Source organism: Rhinoraja longicauda, chromosome 4, assembly GCF_053455715.1.
Source record: "Rhinoraja longicauda isolate Sanriku21f chromosome 4, sRhiLon1.1, whole genome shotgun sequence".
In the NCBI taxonomy this organism is placed as follows: Eukaryota; Metazoa; Chordata; class Chondrichthyes; order Rajiformes; family Arhynchobatidae; genus Rhinoraja; species Rhinoraja longicauda.
In genome coordinates, this window is record NC_135956.1 from 38,930,292 (window position 1) to 38,948,510 (window position 18,219).

The following is an 18,219-nucleotide window of genomic DNA, read 5'->3' on the forward strand; positions in this document are numbered from 1 at the left end:
TATAAGAAAATAAACCTTTCACTGTACTTCGTACATGTGACAATAATAAACGAAACTAAAGGTACTGGTTACTTGGTTGCAGGATCTGCACTCAGATCACCTCCCAGGGACACAATATGGATGCACATACTGTGTTCCTGTGGTACACACATTCCTGATATGTAAGAGTCTGTTCATTGAGAGGGAAAGGCTAGAGAATGTAAGGAGCTTCACAATTAAGAAGCCCTGATGATAAATCATTTAGAGCATTCCAAATTCCACAACATGGGATTTAAAAACTCCTCCCTGGGTTAAAGTTAATAACCTGGGAGGAATTCTGTTGCAAAGTTGGCAATGTTCCTTATACTATCAGTTTTGGCCCATGGATGGATTTGTCTCTAAATTGGAAAATTGTTGATTGAAACACCAAATTGGAGATGAGACCTGTAAATGCAAGGTATATCTAAGTATAATGACTTTTTATTCACATACAGAACACAATGTTTAATCTTTACTAGACCAAGTGGACCCGTTGGGCCCAAACCTCTCCTTCATTGGTGCAGCATCCTCTCCACCCCCCCCCCCCTTCCCTCTCCCCATCCCTGTCCCCACCCTCCCCACCCTCCTCCCCTCCCCCTCCCCTCCCCCTTCCCCTCCCCCTCCCCTCCCCCCCTTCCCCTCAACCCCCCTTATCCTCCCTCCTCCCCCTCCCTCCACCCCCTCACTCCCTCCCTCCCTCCCCTCCCCCCTAGGAGATATGTAAACATCCATCTTTTCCAATGAATACACCACACGTAGACAAAAGGAAATCTAAATGTTGTTTTACCAAAGAAAGGCACAAAGTGCTGGAGTAACGCAGTGGTTCAAGCAGCATGTCTGAAGTACATGGAATGTTGCATATCCATGTTCTTTAGAGATGCTGCCTGACCCGCTGAGTTACTCCAGCACTTTGTGTCTTTTTTTAATACTCCTCCGATGCTATTATGAAAATAGGTTGTGGAGTTTTTCCGATATCCTGGTAAATGTCCATACCTCATATTGGAAAGTTTGGGGTATTTGGCTGCTACATTCCCTACGTTGCAACATATAAAATATACTAGACCAAGTAGACCCGTTGGGCCCAAAGCTCTCCTACATTGTTGCAGCACCCTCTCTCTCCCCCTCCCCCTCCCCTCTCCCCCCCTCTACCCTCCCCCTCCCCCCTTCCCCCTCCCTCCATCCCCCACAACCCCCCTTATTCTCCCTCCTCCCCCTTCCCTCCCTCCCTCCCTCTCTCCCTCACTAGGAGATAGATTTAAACTTTAAAATGTGAATAAAAATATAACACCAATTTCAATTAAACTTCTTCCATTAGCACCAAAGGGAGGACGGTGAATAAAGTGGACCTAAAATTGTTGCGCTATCGCGTACCGTTTTGGCTGTAGTTCAGTAACAAACAAACAAATTAGAGTTTTAGTATATAGATTACAAAGCTAGCTGTAAAATATCACGGGTTGTCCTAAAGTTGTAGTTGCTACATAAATGCATGTTTCTATTTCATTCATCATGTCACCATTGGGTTAAAATTGGAATTTATGTCCAGCCATGAAGATTAAATATTTCTATATATTAAATATATCTCTTGCCCAACAGCAAGAGAAACACATAAATAAAAATGCATTATCTAGTGGATATCATACATTCCAAAAGATATGGTTAAGTGAATTTTAAGAGTAATCCAATTCTGAAGTTCAAAAGGTGGACAAAAATGCCTTAAGGTTTCCCAAATTTATCTTTCCATGGAAACTCTTGAATGAAATACTGTGGGCTGATATGATTACAGGAATCTATGATACCCTTGAGAGAAAATATAACAAGCAACAGCAAATAAAGAAACAAAAGGTAATGCAAATATGCTGCAGGATAAAAGAGATGTGTATTTTTTAAGCACATAGACTCAAGAGACATTTATGCTCTTGTCAATCAGTTAACAGACTAAATTCTAAAGAATGGGATTTTAACGTACATGACAAGTTAATTTACCCATCCACCTTCACACTAATCAGAAAAAGGCATCTTGTCACTATTTCACAAAAGAGTAAGGGAGTTATCCATGATCTCCTCACAAATGTTTCTCCTTATTTTTCCCCTACCACTGTGAAACAAATAAAACAGCAGATTCTGGAATCTGCAACAAAAGACGAGTTGCCATGTCATTATCACATTGTTGTTTCTGGGACCTCGCTGTGGCAATTTTAATGCATTATTACAGTGACTGCAGTTGATAAAATATGTCATTGGCTGTGAAGTGCTTTGTCACGGCAGATCATGAAAAGCACTATAGAAATTATATTTAATTATTTTCAATTAACTATATATGGTTAGTTTTTAAATGAGTACATTCATCCCTCATTAATTAAAATACAGCTTGGAATTTAAATAACATCAGTAATAGAGAGTAATGGATCATGGAACCAGCACCTGCTGGGAAATGCTGGCATTCCCTGTCAAACTATTGACATTTCCCCATGCAGAGCGGCATAGTTGCGCAGCGGTAGAGTTGCTACCTTACAGCGCCAGAGATCCGGGTTCGAACCTGCTGTCTAATCATAAAACCACGTGGGTTTTCTCCAGGTGCTCCGGTTGCCTCCCACATTCCAAAGACGTGCAGATTTGTAGGTTAATTAGATTTTGTAAATTGTCCCTACTGTGTAAGACAGCACTAGTGTGTGGATATCACTAGTCAGCGTGGATTCCATGGGACGAAGGGCCTGTTTCCATGCTGTCTCACTAAAACTAAAACTAAACTAAGGTCCCACCCATATCTACCAAATCCAGAATTCCTCCTCAGATGGAGTAGTTCTAAACTTGATCTTTTGTTCTTCAACTGCTTCTGGCACTGGATTTCATGGAGTCCTATGGCTTTGTGCAGAAGGTACTGAATCTTTTCAAATACGTTGGGTTCCTATGAGTCTTGAGACCCCCAATCCCCTTGTTTGTTCAGATTCAGCTCAAGAGTAGTGGTGCACAGTCTTTAGTTTCAAGACCAATGCAGGAGGTGCACAAATATTCATGAACTTGATGGAGAATAATGAGCGCTCCCACAAGCATGGCTAATTTTAGTTTGGTAATGAATAGGCCATTGACAATTCACACCCACTGTCAACACACATGCCCCCCAAAATACAATAGAGAATTACAGATACTCATGTTGTTGGATTCTGTTTTTTATATCACCAGTGCAGCCAACTTCTTCCGCTTCACCAACGCAATGGGAGTTGCTTCCATTGATAGGTAGCCCAAGGCTATTTTCAAATTGGCATTAGCTCCCTTCTGTCACATGGTGGCAAATAAAGTTGAGATTGCTCATTATGAAGAGCACAATCTGACTTTGGGAGATGTAGAGTGTTTTAGAAGTTTTCAAGTTAAGGGTCCTCTACCTTTATTCAACTTCAGCTTGATCAGGTAAAATAGTGCAGAACACGAAGTGAGATTACTGCTATTCATATTGGTTTGTTATTGTCAAGTGTACCAAGATAACGTGAAAAACTTTATTTTGCATGCTATCCAGGCAAATCAGATCATACGAGTACCACAGGAAACAGAAGAAAGGAGTGCTGAATATAGCTTTACTGCTACAGCAAAAGTACTGATAAAACAAGTGCAAGGTCAGGAGTTCATCCTTAGCTTATGAGAGGTCTGTTTAAGAGTCTGATAATAGCAAGGGAAAAGCTGCTCGTCAACATAGTAGTATATATTTTCAAGCTATTGTATCTTCTGCCTGAAGAGAGAATGACTGGGGTGTGAGTGATCCCTGATTATTTTGGTTTCTTTCTGTGGCAGTGTGAAGCGTAGATGTAGGAAGCCGGTTTTATGATGGATTGAACAGAAGTGTTGGTGTTTTCCTTTTTTTTTTGGCCACATCGTCAATATGGTTAGACCGTGTCAAAATATCTAGGACCTTGAAGCTCTCGACCATCTCCACTTCAGGACCATTGATTACTGAAGTGATTACTTAGACTGATTCCTTGCTGATGAAGCCAGGTCTAATTTGGTGATTTGTGTATTCCATATGAAATAATTACACATATCCAGTTGCATTTACTACAACACTGAAAAATAGATAATCTCTACCCATATGCACCAAGATCTGGACAACAATCAAGGATGGATGGTTGTCACAAGAAACATTTGCACTGCATGAAAGCTAGTAAATGGTTATCATCAATAAGAAAAGTCTGAAACTGGCACAATTATATGTCCATCAAATAAATAGTCAGAGAGAGTCATACAGTCATAGAGCGTGGAATGGGCGGCACGGTAGCGCAGCGGTAGAGTTGCTGCTTTACAGCGAATGCAGCCCCGGAGACTCAGGTTCGATCCTGACTACGGGTGCTGCACTGTAAGGAGTTTGTACGTTCTCCCCGTGACCTGCGTGGGTTTTCTCCGAGATCTTCGGTTTCCTCCCACACTCCAAAGACGTACAGGTATGTAGGTTAATTGGCTGGGTAAATGTAAAAATTGTCCCTAGTGGGTGTAGGATGGTGTTAATATACGGGGATCACTGGGCGGCACGGACTTGGAGGGCCGAAAAGGCCTTTTTCCGGCTGTAGATATATGATATGATATGATATGAAATAGGTCCTCACTGACCAACATGTTCCATTTAGACTAGTACCACCTGCCTGTGTTTTGCCCATTTCCCTCTAAACCTGTCCTATCCATTTACCTGTCTAAATGTTTCCTAAATAGTGCAATTGGACCTGCCTCAACCACCTCATTAAAATAGTACCTGCCTCAACTATCTCATGAGCAGCTCATTAAATAGATATAATGTTTTGGCTGTATATATTCACAAAATGCTGGAGTAACTCAGCAGGTCAGGCAGCATCTCAGGAGAGAAGGAATGGGTGACGTTTCGGGTCGAGACCCTTCTTCAGACTGATGTCAGGGGGGCGGGACAAAGGAAGGATATAGGTGGAGACAGGAAGACAGTGGGAGATCTGGGAAAGGGGAGGGGAAAGAGAGGGACAGAGGAAATATCTAAAGTTGGAGAAGTCAATGTTCATACCGCTGGGCTGCAAGCTGCCCAGGCGAAATATGAGGTGCTGTTCCTCCAATTTCTGGTGGGCCTCACTATGGCGCTGGAGGAGGCCCATGACAGAAAGGTCAGACTGGGAGTCGACGGGGGAATTAAAGTGCTCAGCCACCGGGAGATCTGGTTGGTTAAGGCGGACTGAGTGAAGGTGTTGAGCGAAGTGATCGCCGAGCCTACATTTGGTTTCGCCGATCTAAAGAAGTTGACATCTAGAGCAGCGGATGCAATAGATGAGGTTGGAGGAGGTGCAGGTGAACCTCTGTCTCACCTGGAAAGACTGTTTGGGTCCTTGGATGGAGTTGAGGGGGGAGGTAAAGGGACAGGTGTTGCATTTCCTGCTGTTGCAGGGGAAAGTGCCCGGGGATGGGGTGGTTTGGGTAGGAAGGGACGAGTGGACCAGGGAGTTACGGAGGGAACGGTCTCTGCGGGACACAGAAAGGGGAGAGGATGGGAAGATGTGGCCAGTGGTGGGGTCCCGTTGTAGGTGATGGAAATGTTGGCGGATGATTTGTTGGATACGCTGGCTGGTGGGGTGGAAGGTGAGAACGAGGGGGATTCTGTTGATACTTTGGCTGTAGATACCTCCACAGCAGAATTACTGACAAGGTGCTTCTATGGCTCAAAGAAACGTTTTCAATGCACTATTTGTACTGTCTGTCTCACATTAAATACACATGTCATATTTATGATTATTGGTGAATTTTGCTGAGATAAATATAGTAAGGTGATGGAATTCTTTGTTATTACTAGTTATACCAGAGTTAGTGCAGTTTACGCTCTTCTGTCTGCCACACTGTAGGAATAGCCCAAGGGAAGTATCATAGCATTGGAGAATTCTAACAATGGGGATGAACTAAAAAAAAATCTTTGGAAGAGAGGCTGAGTGAAGAATTATTCAAAGTTTAAGGGGTCCAGGTTGAGTGGATAGGAGGAAATGGTTTTCATCTCGAGACTGATGGTCATGCTGATGAGGGTAGAGTGTGGGCATGAAATGGGGATCCGAGAGATTGCTCTGCGAAAGATAAAACAAGCAAAAACTTCCAGTGCATTTGAAAAGTGTCTGGATATGCTCCTGAAGTAGCAACAAAGCTATGGACCAATGAGTGAAAGGTGAGAAACAAATAAAACAGCAGATTCTGGAATCTGCAACAAAAGCAGAAATGATAGCAGGATGCAACCAGTCAAACAGCAATTGTGGAAAAATAAACCAGTTAATGTTCCATTTTTCTGAGTGAAAAGTGAGGTTACATGGGATACTTTCTATTTAGCCGGAAAAGACATGAGAGGCCAAATGAACCCTGGCACTACAACACCTTACAATGGTACTCTTGATTTTCTGGTGTATTCTTAAGGAAGCAATTATTTTAAACCCGTTATTTCAATCTGCTCAGTACCTTTGTTCAGAAGACAGATTAAATAATTTTGTCCAAGTTCATGACATTTACTTCCAATTTTGCTCTGTGTAATTTCAATTCCTGGAGCCAGAAAGTAACCTACCCTTGGTTTATTCTCAATGAGAGTTTTCTAGGCTATCAAGAGATAATGGAAGAAATAATTACATACACCTATAACCATAATGCCTTACACTAGAGAATTGCAAAAAAATCCCTGCGTCTATTGGAAGTGATGATTTAAAATTACCTAGCTGAAATTCTTAGAAAAACTGATTGGTTCTTATCTACTTGCCAGTATAGACTATACATTTGAAGCTCTAAGGAAAACAGAAAGCTGAATTTAATCATCTTTAAGATAGGGTTACGCTGCCTAAGGGAAATATTAAAGTCATGAGTCAAGAGTCAATACATCTCCCCAGTGAGATGCATTTTTATCCCCCAATGTTTTAAGGATATTATTGAAGCTCTCATTTTGGTAAGGGCACTGGGTCATAAGTAGACCCTGGAGGACAACATACGTTGATTCATCTGAGAAGTATTATTCTAATGCATGACAATCCACTACTCCGAGTGTAGCTAGCGTATGGGATATGTGGTCATATCCTCAGCATGTGGGCTTTTTAACTCATGGTAATCCAGTGTGGAGCAGAAATTTACCACAATTTGTAACCCAACATGATATGAGAAACTAAAGGACATTTTAGTGAATCTTTCAAACAGGCTGTCAGAAAGAACTTATGAATTAGAAGCATGCCACTAGGCCTTTCAAGACTGCTCCAATATTCAATAAGATCATGAGGTACAAGGAACTGCAGATGCTGGCTAACATAAAATAATGACCAATCTGATTGCAACAGCTTCTCTACATTTACTCTACTTTTCAACCCACCGCCACAAACCTTTGATTTCTTTGCTTATACAGGGAAATGGAGGGATGTGGATGACGGTCTTAAGAATAACGATCATGCTTTGGATTAAGGGGTAAAGATGTGTATAGTTATTAGAATATAGTGATCATATTAGAACATAGTATTTGAGCACAGTATTTGTTCGTGTTTTACAGTATTCAGGAAATTACCAGCTCATCGTATGTTATTTGCAGTCCTTATATTTGTATGCTTTCTTTTGATGCTTGCTCAATCTTAACAAACCTCTAAATGACTCTGGCTTGTGCTGCTCTATGAGCCTTGATTCGTTTTATTCCAATTTATTAGTTAAGGCTGAAGTCTGAGAATAGATATATGAGCCTATTACCTACAGATGCTCTCAGAAGAAGAACATAAGAACTGAACCAATTTCAATGCATTGAGTACAAACTGTTCTTTATATATAATCAAGCTAGACATGGTTATGATATTGTTATTTTTCAATCATCTCTCACATAAGGTTTGGAAGAATTTATTAATTATTCTTCACAGAAAAAAAAACTTTACAATATGAAGTTCACTGGGATTTTTTTTATGAGGATGAAATAAGCAGAATTTTGGAGTTTCATAAAAATGAAAAGTTTTCTTGTTGAAACATAAGATTCAGATGGGGCTTAAGAGTTTGGAGTCTGCAAGGATGCCTCACCTCAAGGGGGAATCTAAGACTAACGGGTATGGTTTTAGCATGGGGGAGGGGGTCACCAATTTAAGAAGAAAATGAGGAAGAATTTGATCTCTCCAAAGTTCACGAGTATTTGAAATTCTCCATTAATTTGCAAGTTGGGACTAGATTATTCAAAGCTGAATGAGATAGAATTCTCAATGAAAATGGAGTCAATGGTTATGGGAATCAGGCAAGAAGGTGGAGAGAGCCACCAAACCGTACCAACTCAGTCTTCCACTTGGACTTAGACCTATTTCTCCCCACACTCTCCACTTCCACCTTATTTCCTTCCTCTGGCTTCACAATTCACAACTCTTCAGTCCTTTTGCTTCACACCTTCTGTTTTTTCATCTCAAGCCTTTGTCCAACCATCTGCCTAACAAAACCCCCTCTCACCTGTGTTCCTTTTTTTACCTGACTTGCTTTGGCATGCCCCTCCTTTCTTCCAACTTTCCTTGCACACCGACAATCAGTGTGAAGAAGGGTCCTGACCTGAAACATCACCTATTCTTGTTCTCCAGGGATCTTGCCTGACTTGTTGAATTACTCCAGCATTTTGTGTCCTTTTTTGTAAACCAGCATCTGCAGTTCCTTGTTTCTGATGATCATGTACTACTGGTTGGTTGGATCAAGTCAGTGGATATATTTAAGGCAGAGATAGATAGATTTTTGATTAATACAAGTATTAGAGGTTATGGGGAGAAGGCAGGAGAATGGGGTTAGGAGGGAGAGATAGATCAGCTAATGGTTGAATGGTGGAATAGACTTGATGGGCCGAATGGCCTAATTCTGCTCCAATCACGTATGGTCTTATGATTCAGAATCCCTGTAACCTAGAGTCATAGAGTTGTACAGCATGGAAAAAGGCCTTTCAGCCCAACACATCCATGCTGACCAAGGTGCCTTCCTCAGCTAGTCCCATTTGCTAGCATTTGGCTCTCATCCCTCTAAACCTTTTCTATCCATCTACCGGTCCAAATATTTTTTTGTATAAATTGCAATGAACCTTTCTCTACCACTTCCTCTGGCAGTTCAATCCATATACCCACAACCCTCTGTGTGACAAAGTTGTTCCTCAGGTCTTCTTTAAATGTTTCCCCTCCTGCCTTAATCCTATGGCCTTTAGTTTTGGACTCTCCTACCCTTGGAACAATACTTTCACAATCTCCCTTATGATTTTACAAACCTCTGTAATGTCACTCATCAGCCTCCTTGAATCCAGGGTAAACAGTCCCAGCCCATCCAATCTCTTCTTTAGCTCAAGATCTGCAGCCCAGCAACATCATTATGAATCTTTCCTCCGCCCTTTCTAGCTTAATTATATCTTTACTATAGTATGGTGACAGGAATTGCACACAATATTCTGGCTGTAACATGATGTTCCAACTTTTGCATTCAATGTCCTGTCCAATGTAAGCAAGCATGCCATATGGCTTCTTCGCCACCTTTTCATCATGTGTCACTACTTTCAGAGAAATATGAACTTTTGTCCCTTATTCTCTCTGTTTTATAATACTCCCCAGTGTTCTGTCATTCACTATAAGTCATGCCACAGGTTATCTTCCGAAAATGCATCACTTCACATCCATCTGCTGTTCCTTTGCCCTCTTTCTCAGTTGATCCAGATCCTGTTGTAACTGTAGACAATCTTCTTCATTGTCCGCCACACTGGCAGTTTTGGTGCCATTTGCAAACTTGCTAATCATGCCATCTACATTCTCATCCTAATCGTTAATATACAGGAAAAAAGAAAGTGGATTGAGCATTAATCCCTGCACCTCACCATTGATCAGAGGCCTCCAGTCTAATAAACTACCCTCCACTACTGGGCGGCATGATGGTGCTGTGGGCGGGTTCGTAGACGTGAATGAGTGAGTGACCCGGGTTTGATCCCGACTACGGGTGCTCTCTGTACGGAGTTTGTACGTTCTCCCAGTGACTGCTTGCGTTTTCTCCAAGATCTTCGGTTTCCCCCCACACTCCAAAGACGTAGAGGTATGTAGGTAAATTGGCTTGGTGTATGTGTAAAATTGTCCCTAGTGTGTGTAGGGTAGTGTTAATGTGCGGGGATCACTCCTCAGAGCGGACTAGGTGGGCCAAATAGCCTGTTTCCGCGCTCTATCTCAAAAACAAAAACTGAAATAAATCTAAACTACTGATTTTTAAGGATAGCGGAGTCAGGGGGTATAGGGAGAAGGCAGGAATGGGGTACTGATTGAGAATGATCAGCCATGATCACATTGAACGGTGGTGCTGGCTCAAACGGCTGAATGGCCTACTCCTGCACCTATTGTCTATTGTCTATACTGCCCACTGACTCCTTCCACCAAGCTAATGTTTTATCCAATTGGCAATCTCACTCTGGATCCCATGTGATCTCACTTTCCAGACCTGCTGCAACTTCTTATATTCTTATAAATACCATTTTTCAAACCCAGATATCAATGCTTTTGAGCCTTACAGGATAAGTATCCTTTATTTGTGAAAGGAATCCAATTACTTTCCTCAGATAAAATCACATTATTTTATAAAACCACATTTTATTGTTATACTGGGACATGACAACTCAAAGATAAAATGACTACCTCAACATAATATCCCATTCAATAAGGAAATGACTCATAGGATAGGGAAACAATGACTTTTTAAAACTATGCAAAAACTTTAGCCATCAAAATCACTTGTATATTCTGATGAAGGATCTTCAGCCTGAAGTGCCAACTCTGTTTCTCTCTTCACAGATGTTGCCTTATCTGCTCAGTATTTCCAACACGTTTATGTTTATCTTTGTGTGTGCTTGATGACTCAATCCTCATAACCCACTGTGGACTGAGCAACACAGACAAGGGAGGTCTTGAGTTTAGAACTAAATCTGTACTGATTTACATGATTTATTCTATGTTGAGGACATCTTAAGTGACAGCACACCTGGGCAAAGGACGGTATGACATGGACCGTGACTGTGCATCTAGTTACACTCAGACACACATTACTTCTCCTTCAATCACTCTCATAATCTCAATTTGTAGAAGGCCAAGTGACTGAGTTGCCTAAAAGTAGCTGTTATAACATGCAGTCAGTCAACACCACAAGAAATTAATAGAAAGTTTGGAGAGTGTAGAGAAACTTTTAGTTTAGTTATGTCAATATTCAGGCCATTTCTCTGGAACATAGATTGTCTGCTGATATTTCAAGTCTTTATTCCCATTTCTAAGACAAAATGCAATGATTATGTTAAAAAAAAAAGTGAGATATGTGTGTATATCAAGAGTCCATGAAAATGAATTGTATTAGAAAATATAGAATGGATACAAATTCAACAATGTTGGGGAAGAACAACATATTTTTCCAGCCTCACAGAGGAACCAAATCATTGGAGACACAGCAGACTATCAATCTCTCCTCATTTGGATCCACCTATCACTTGCCAGTTCTTTCTCCACCTCTTTGCCTCATGTATTGCTCCCCTCCATTCCATCAGTCTGAATAAGGGACTTGACCCGAAATGTTGATTGCCCATTTCTTGCACAGGCGGGAATGCCTGTCCCGCTGAGTTTGTCTAGCAGTTTGTTTTTCATTTAGAATAAAAAAATTATTTTGCAAGGGCAGAAATGAACTAAAAGATGAGAAAAATAATATACAAGGCAATATATAGATCTGAACAATGTCAGAAAATGCCATTGTGGGAGACCAAGATATGATAGTAATGATGTCAAGTTTATGTTTTAAGAAAGCTTCCAGATTGAAGATTTGAGAACGGTAAGTAAGAATGGTAGGAACATTGATAGTGTAGATTGTGGAGTCACAACTTTGTCATAGCAAGGAACAGTGAGGAAAGAAGAACATTAGGATTTTAGATGGCTTTGAATTGAAAACAAAAACGTTTGTCAGAAATTTACAAGAGATAGCAATCCCCTGACAGTTTTAATATCCAATAGCTGAAATGTGAGAGTTGTGGCTGAAAGAGAATAAAAGCCACTTAGCTGCATTGTCAAAATGATTGGGGATCACTACATAGATTTTTTGAGGTAATTCGTGAAAGAGAGCATTCATCTGATCAGTGAAATAAAAGCAGAACCATTGATCTAAGTGGACAATTTTCCCAGTTTGGTCTTCCATGCAATGAGTTGTTTATCAAAAAATCAGTGTCAAGTCCTGCTGCTACAAGGCTTTGTTAAGTTTAATGATTTCTGCAGTAGATTTAAACAAAAACAAACCAAAAAATGAATGCTGCAAGAAAGTAACAAGTCAATCGGCATCTGTGGAGGCAAAGGGTGTAAGTTGACATTTCAAGTTGAGACCCGGAGTACAAACAACGGATAGTACGGGAAGCGACAGTGACGAGGGACGTAAAGCGGTGGGCTGACCATTCAGAGGCCATGCTGCAGGATGCACTGAGCGAAGTCGACTGGAACATGTTCCAAGCAAGTTCCAGAGACGTAAATGAGTTTGCGGAAGCGGTTACGGACTTCATTGCCACAATAGCCGATACCATCATCCCCAAGGTAAGGGTCAGTATCTTCCCTAACCAAAAACCCTGGGTGGACAGGTCTATTCGCGTGGCCTTGAATGCTCGCACCGCTGCTTACAACTCCGGCCTGGCATCCGGCAACATGGACGACTACAAGGGAGAGTCCTACCGACTGCGAAGGGCAGTGAAGGATGCAAAAAAGAGGTACCGGGACAAGATGGAGTCACAGATGGAGCAGCAGGACACCAGGCGCCTTTGGCAGGGGCTACGGACTATAACTAGCTACAGGTCCAGCACCCCCTCAACCGGAAGTGCCGGCTCCTCCTTAGCTGATGACCTGAACTCTTTTTACGCACGGTTTGAGACGGGTAACACCACCAGCTCGCCGTCTAAAAACAGCACCGAAGGGGCGCTGGCTAGCAAGGCTGGAGGGGGATCCACCGCCGGGGATGTGCACACATTCTCGGTGTCCGAGCATGAGGTGAGGTGAGCTCTGACGCGTGTGAACACGAGGAAAGCTGGAGGCCCAGATGGTATATCTGGGCGAGTACTAAAGTCTTGTGCTACTCAGCTTGCTCCAGTGCTCACCACAATATTCAACCTCTCCTTGGCAAAGTCCGTGGTCCCTGCATGCTTCAAAAGATCCATCATTGTACCGGTGCCAAAGAATGCCTCTCCAGCGTGTTTAAATGACTACCGACCGGTGGCCCTCACCTCGGTTGTCATGAAATGCTTTGAGAGGCTAGTCAAGAAGCACATCTGCGCCCTCCTTCCTCGCAACATGGACCCACTACAGTTCGCATACCGTCCGAACAGGTCCACGGATGATGCGGTCTCCCAGGTTCTACACACCGCTCTCTCTCATCTGGACAGCCAGGGGGGCTATGTGAGGATGCTGTTCATTGACTTTAGTTCAGCATTCAACACAATAGTCCCCAGCAGACTGGTTGAGAAGCTGCTGGAACTGGGGCTTAGCACCCCTCTGTGTGCCTGGGTCCTGGACTTTCTCACTGCCAGGCCCCAAGTGGTCAGGATGGGGGAACACACATCTAGCTCCCTCACCCTGAACATAGGATCCCCCCAGGGCTGCGTCCTTAGCCCCCTACTGTACTCCCTGTACACACATGACTGTGGGGCCAGGTTCAGCTCAAACTCCATCATCAAGTTTGCTGATGACACTGTGGTGGTGGGCCGGATCTCCAACAACGATGAGAAGGCCTACCGGGAGGAGGTGGCTGATCTGGCACTCTGGTGTCAGGACAATAGCCTCCTCTTGAATGTCACTAAAACAAAGGAGCTGATTGTGGACTTCAGAAGGGCTAAACATCCAAGGACGTACACGCCACTCGAGATAAATGGGTCTATTGTGGATAGGGTGAGCAGTTTTAAATACTTGGGAGTCTGCATCGCAGAGGATCTGACGTGGGCAACGCACATTGCCGCACTGGTGGGTAAGGCTAAGCAGCGCCTTTACCACCTTAGACAACTGAGGAAATTCAGAGTGTCGCTGAGGATCCTTCATTGCTTCTACTCTGGGGCTGTAGAGAGCATCCTGTCCGGCAACATTACAGTCTGGTTTGGGAACAGCTCTGCCCAGGACAGGTGGCCTGCCCCACGCCACTCTCTTCGGCATTTCTCAACCCTAATACAATCAGTCCGAAGAAGGCTCCCAATCCCAATCCCAATCCCAATCAAGAATCTTTTTTCCAAGGATGAAAATGTCCAACACCACAGGGCATTCATATAGGACATAAGGTAAGAAGGGGTAGGAAGTTTAATGGAGATGTGTGGGGCAAGTGTTTAACACAGAGGGTGGTGGGGGCCTGGAACGCATTGCAGGAGTGATGGTGGAGGCAGATACAATTGTGGTGTTTAAGAAGCTTTTAGATAGGCACATGGACATGCAGGGAATGGAGGGATATTGATCACTTGCAGGCAGAAGAGATCAGTTCAACTAGGCATCATGCTCAGCACAAATGTTTCTGTGCTGTACTGTTCTGTATTCTATATTCTATATTCTATCCCACAGCAGGTCCATTTGGTTTATCTGATTACTGCCAAAACTGTAGGAATGTTGAAATTACCAAGATGTTTTAAACTGCTTTGCACTCTCCTCCTGCAAATAATGTGTAATTGATTATATCATTGACTCTACACACTTAATGATAAATGTACACAGGCTCAAAACTAATTAAGTAAAATTCCATAATGTGTTTCTTGTAATCATCAAGAAAATTTGTATTTGCTTTGGACCAACGTTATTTAATGGGAAATTCTGCATGAAAGTTATACCACCATGGAGATTGGTAAGATTGGGAGTTAAAGAACTGGTTGGTAACTGTATTTCTGATTTGTTTATTATAGCAAGACTACTATTTTAGTATAACCTTATTGAATGATCCTTCGTATTACTCTGTAAATGGATACTCCTTTATCTCTGGATCTCATCTTTAATGTGAAGCATAACTATGTTTTAGAAAAAAAAAGACTTTGTGGGATTGTGGAAGACCATGTGGTCACGGGGAGAACGTACCGAGAGCACCCATGGTCAGGATCGAACCTGGGTCTCTGGTGCTGTAAGGCAGCAACTTTACCACTGCCCCACTGTGCCGCCCATGGGTTTAAGTGATATTTTGTGAACTATTGCAGTATCCCATGTTCAGGAGTGCATGGACAATTGTCCACTATGTACGAACATTTGCTACATATTTGCAATATGGTTTCCAGGTACTTACAGTGCATTCAGAAAGTATTCAGACTTCTTCACTTTTTCCACATTTTGTTATGTTACAGCCTTATTTTAAAATGGATTTAAAAAAAAATTATCATCATTCTACACACAATACCCCATAATAAAAAAGTGAAAACAGGTGTTTAGAAATTTTTGCAAAGTAATTAAAAAGAAAGTCAGTAAAGGCCGGGAGAGCAGGAGCAAGGACGACGATTGGTTGAAAGAAAGTAAAGGGCCTGTCCCACTTAGGCGATTTTAAGGCAACTGCGGGCGACTAGGCTGTCGCCGAACGTTCGCTGGGGTGTCGCGGGCATGATCGTGAGGAGTCTTCCAAAGATCGTAGTGGATCGTAGTGGATCTCGGCGCATTGCAGAGAAATCAAACGGTTTGAAATCTCTCGGCGACAGCTGGCTTGTCGCCAGGTATCGCAGCTTATTGCGGTCGCTGTCGCATGCTGTCCCCAGGTTTGATAGGTTCTCTTAAGATGCATTTAGAAGCACATAATATTAAAATAAGTAAAATCATTTCAAAATACCGTAAAATGCTTGTGTTTAACCAATTTATTTACCGTCAGGACAGGTAGATTGGAGGCGACAGTTTGACGGTCAGGTAAGCGTGGGAATTTTTGCGATGTTTTTGGCCTCAGCCATTACCTTTAAAGTGAGCTCCAAACCCAGATATGCAACCTAGAAACCAGATATACATCTCCCTTACATTTTCAAAGAATGCCCACACACTTTTCACAAAAATCCACTTAACCACTTTAAATTTTTTTTTTTAATACAGCTATTAGTAAACTGGAAGTAAATCCTGTTTATTCCTTGTTACAGTGAAGCTTGGTTTTTAAGTAACCCATACAAGGTGTTATTGTTCAAAACTCTCAAGTACTTACTGACTTGTCAGTGATTTCAGCGAAAACCAGGACGCCGGAGAAGGATTGATAGCACGGGAATTTTCGCGATGTTTCAGAAGACGGTGTAATCTCGACCTGACTCGGCATTGTTGTGGTCATTGTCGTTGGGTAAAAGAAAAATTCAGCGATCTGCTATGACTTTGGCAGTCGCCAAAAAGAACGCCTAAGTGGGACAGGCCCTTAAGTGTTAATTGCAGTTAAAAGTCTGTATAAAAAGAGCACCAAAGGGACGCTAGCAGTCAGTCAGTGAAGCGCGTACCTCCAAGCTCGTCAGAGGAAGGCAGGATAGGAGTGAGCATGTGGATTGGCTGATCAATTAAATTAGAAGTTTGGTAAATTGGCCAATTAGTCAATTTAGTGACTGATATAAATAAGGCTTTCACAAGGGGTGCAGCCCTGTTGAGGGAAGTGCCCTGTGAGAAAAGTGTGAGTTTTTGGCTGTGAGTCGAAGTGCCCTGTGAGAAAAGTGCGAGTCTTTGGCGGTGAGTCTGCAGGATGTGGGAAGGTAGGGACACCGCTAGAGCTTCTGGGAGCTACACCTGCAAGAACTGTGTCCAGGTGCAGCTCCTGAATGGACGTGTTGTGGAGTTGGAGAAGCAGCTGGATGACCTCAGGGCCATCCGGGAATGCGAGAGTTTCCTGGACAGGACCTACTGTGAGGCTGTCACGCCAAGGGTCCAGGTCGAACAAAGGTGGGAGACTGAATATTCAGGGGTACACAACGTATAGAAAAGACAGACAGGTGGGCAGAGGGGGTGGGGTCGCTCTGTTGGTAAGGAATGATATTCACTCCCTTGCAAGGGGTGACATAGAATCAGGAGATGTAGAATCAGTATGGATGGAAATGAGGAATTGTAAGGGTAAAAAGACCCTAATGGGAGTTATCTACAGGCCCCCAAACAGTAGCCTCGACATAGGGTGCAAGTTCAACAACAGAGCTTTATTTGTCATTCGGTACCAAGGTACCGAACGAAACTACATAGCAGTCACACACAAAAAAGAACACAAGACAAATAACCCCAACACAAACGTCCATCACAGTGACTCCAAACACCCCCTCACTGTGATGGAGGCAACAAAACTTCCACTCTCTTCCCCACGCCCACGGACAGACAGCTCGTCCCCGACCGACCCGCACAGTCCCCGCGGCCGAGTCGCACCGGGTGCTGAAACGTCTCGCGGCCGAACCGGGTGATGGAAGGCCCCGCGACCGAGCCATGCGCAGCTAAGTCCCGCGGCCAAGCCGCACCGGGCGATGTTAGGCCCCGCGGCCGAGCCGCACCGGGCGATGGAAGGCCCCGCGGCCAAGCCGCACCGGGCGATGTTAAGTCCAGCGGCCGAGCCGCACCAGCGATGAAAAGTCCCGCGGCTGAGCCGCGCCGGGCGATGTTAGGCCCCGCGGCCGAGCCGCACCGGGCGATGGAAGGCCCCGCGGCCCGGGCACTGTTAAGTCCAGCGGACGAGCCGCACCAGCGATGTTAGGCCCCGTGGCCGAGCCGCACCGGGCACTGTTAAGTCCAGCGGCCGAGCCGCACCAGCGATGTTAGGCCCAGCGGCCGAGCTGCACCGGGCACTGTTAAGTCCAGCGGCCAAGCCGCACCAGCGATGTTAGGCCCCGTGGCCGAGCCGCACCGGGCACTGTTAAGTCCAGCGGCCGAGCCGCGCCGGGCGATGTTAAGTCCAGCGGCCGAGCCGCACCAGCGATATTAGGCCCCGCGGCTGAGCCGCACCGGGCGATGGAAGGCCCCGCGGCCGAGCCGCACCCCGCGCCGTGAGGAAGAGACCTAAAAGAGAAAGGTTTCCCCCACACCCCCACCCACACCACCACCACCATCCCCCACACCACCACCCCCCACACATACACAACCAAAAAAAAACAAAAACCATCCCAACACCGACACACAACACAAAAAAAAAAGGAAAAAATACGAACAGACTGCTAGCGAGCCGCAGCCGTTAGGCGCCGCCACTTGAATCAAGAGCTAAAATTGGCATGTCGCAAATGTAATGCTACGGTGGTTATGGGAGATTTCAACATGCAGGTAGACTGGAAAAATCAGGTTG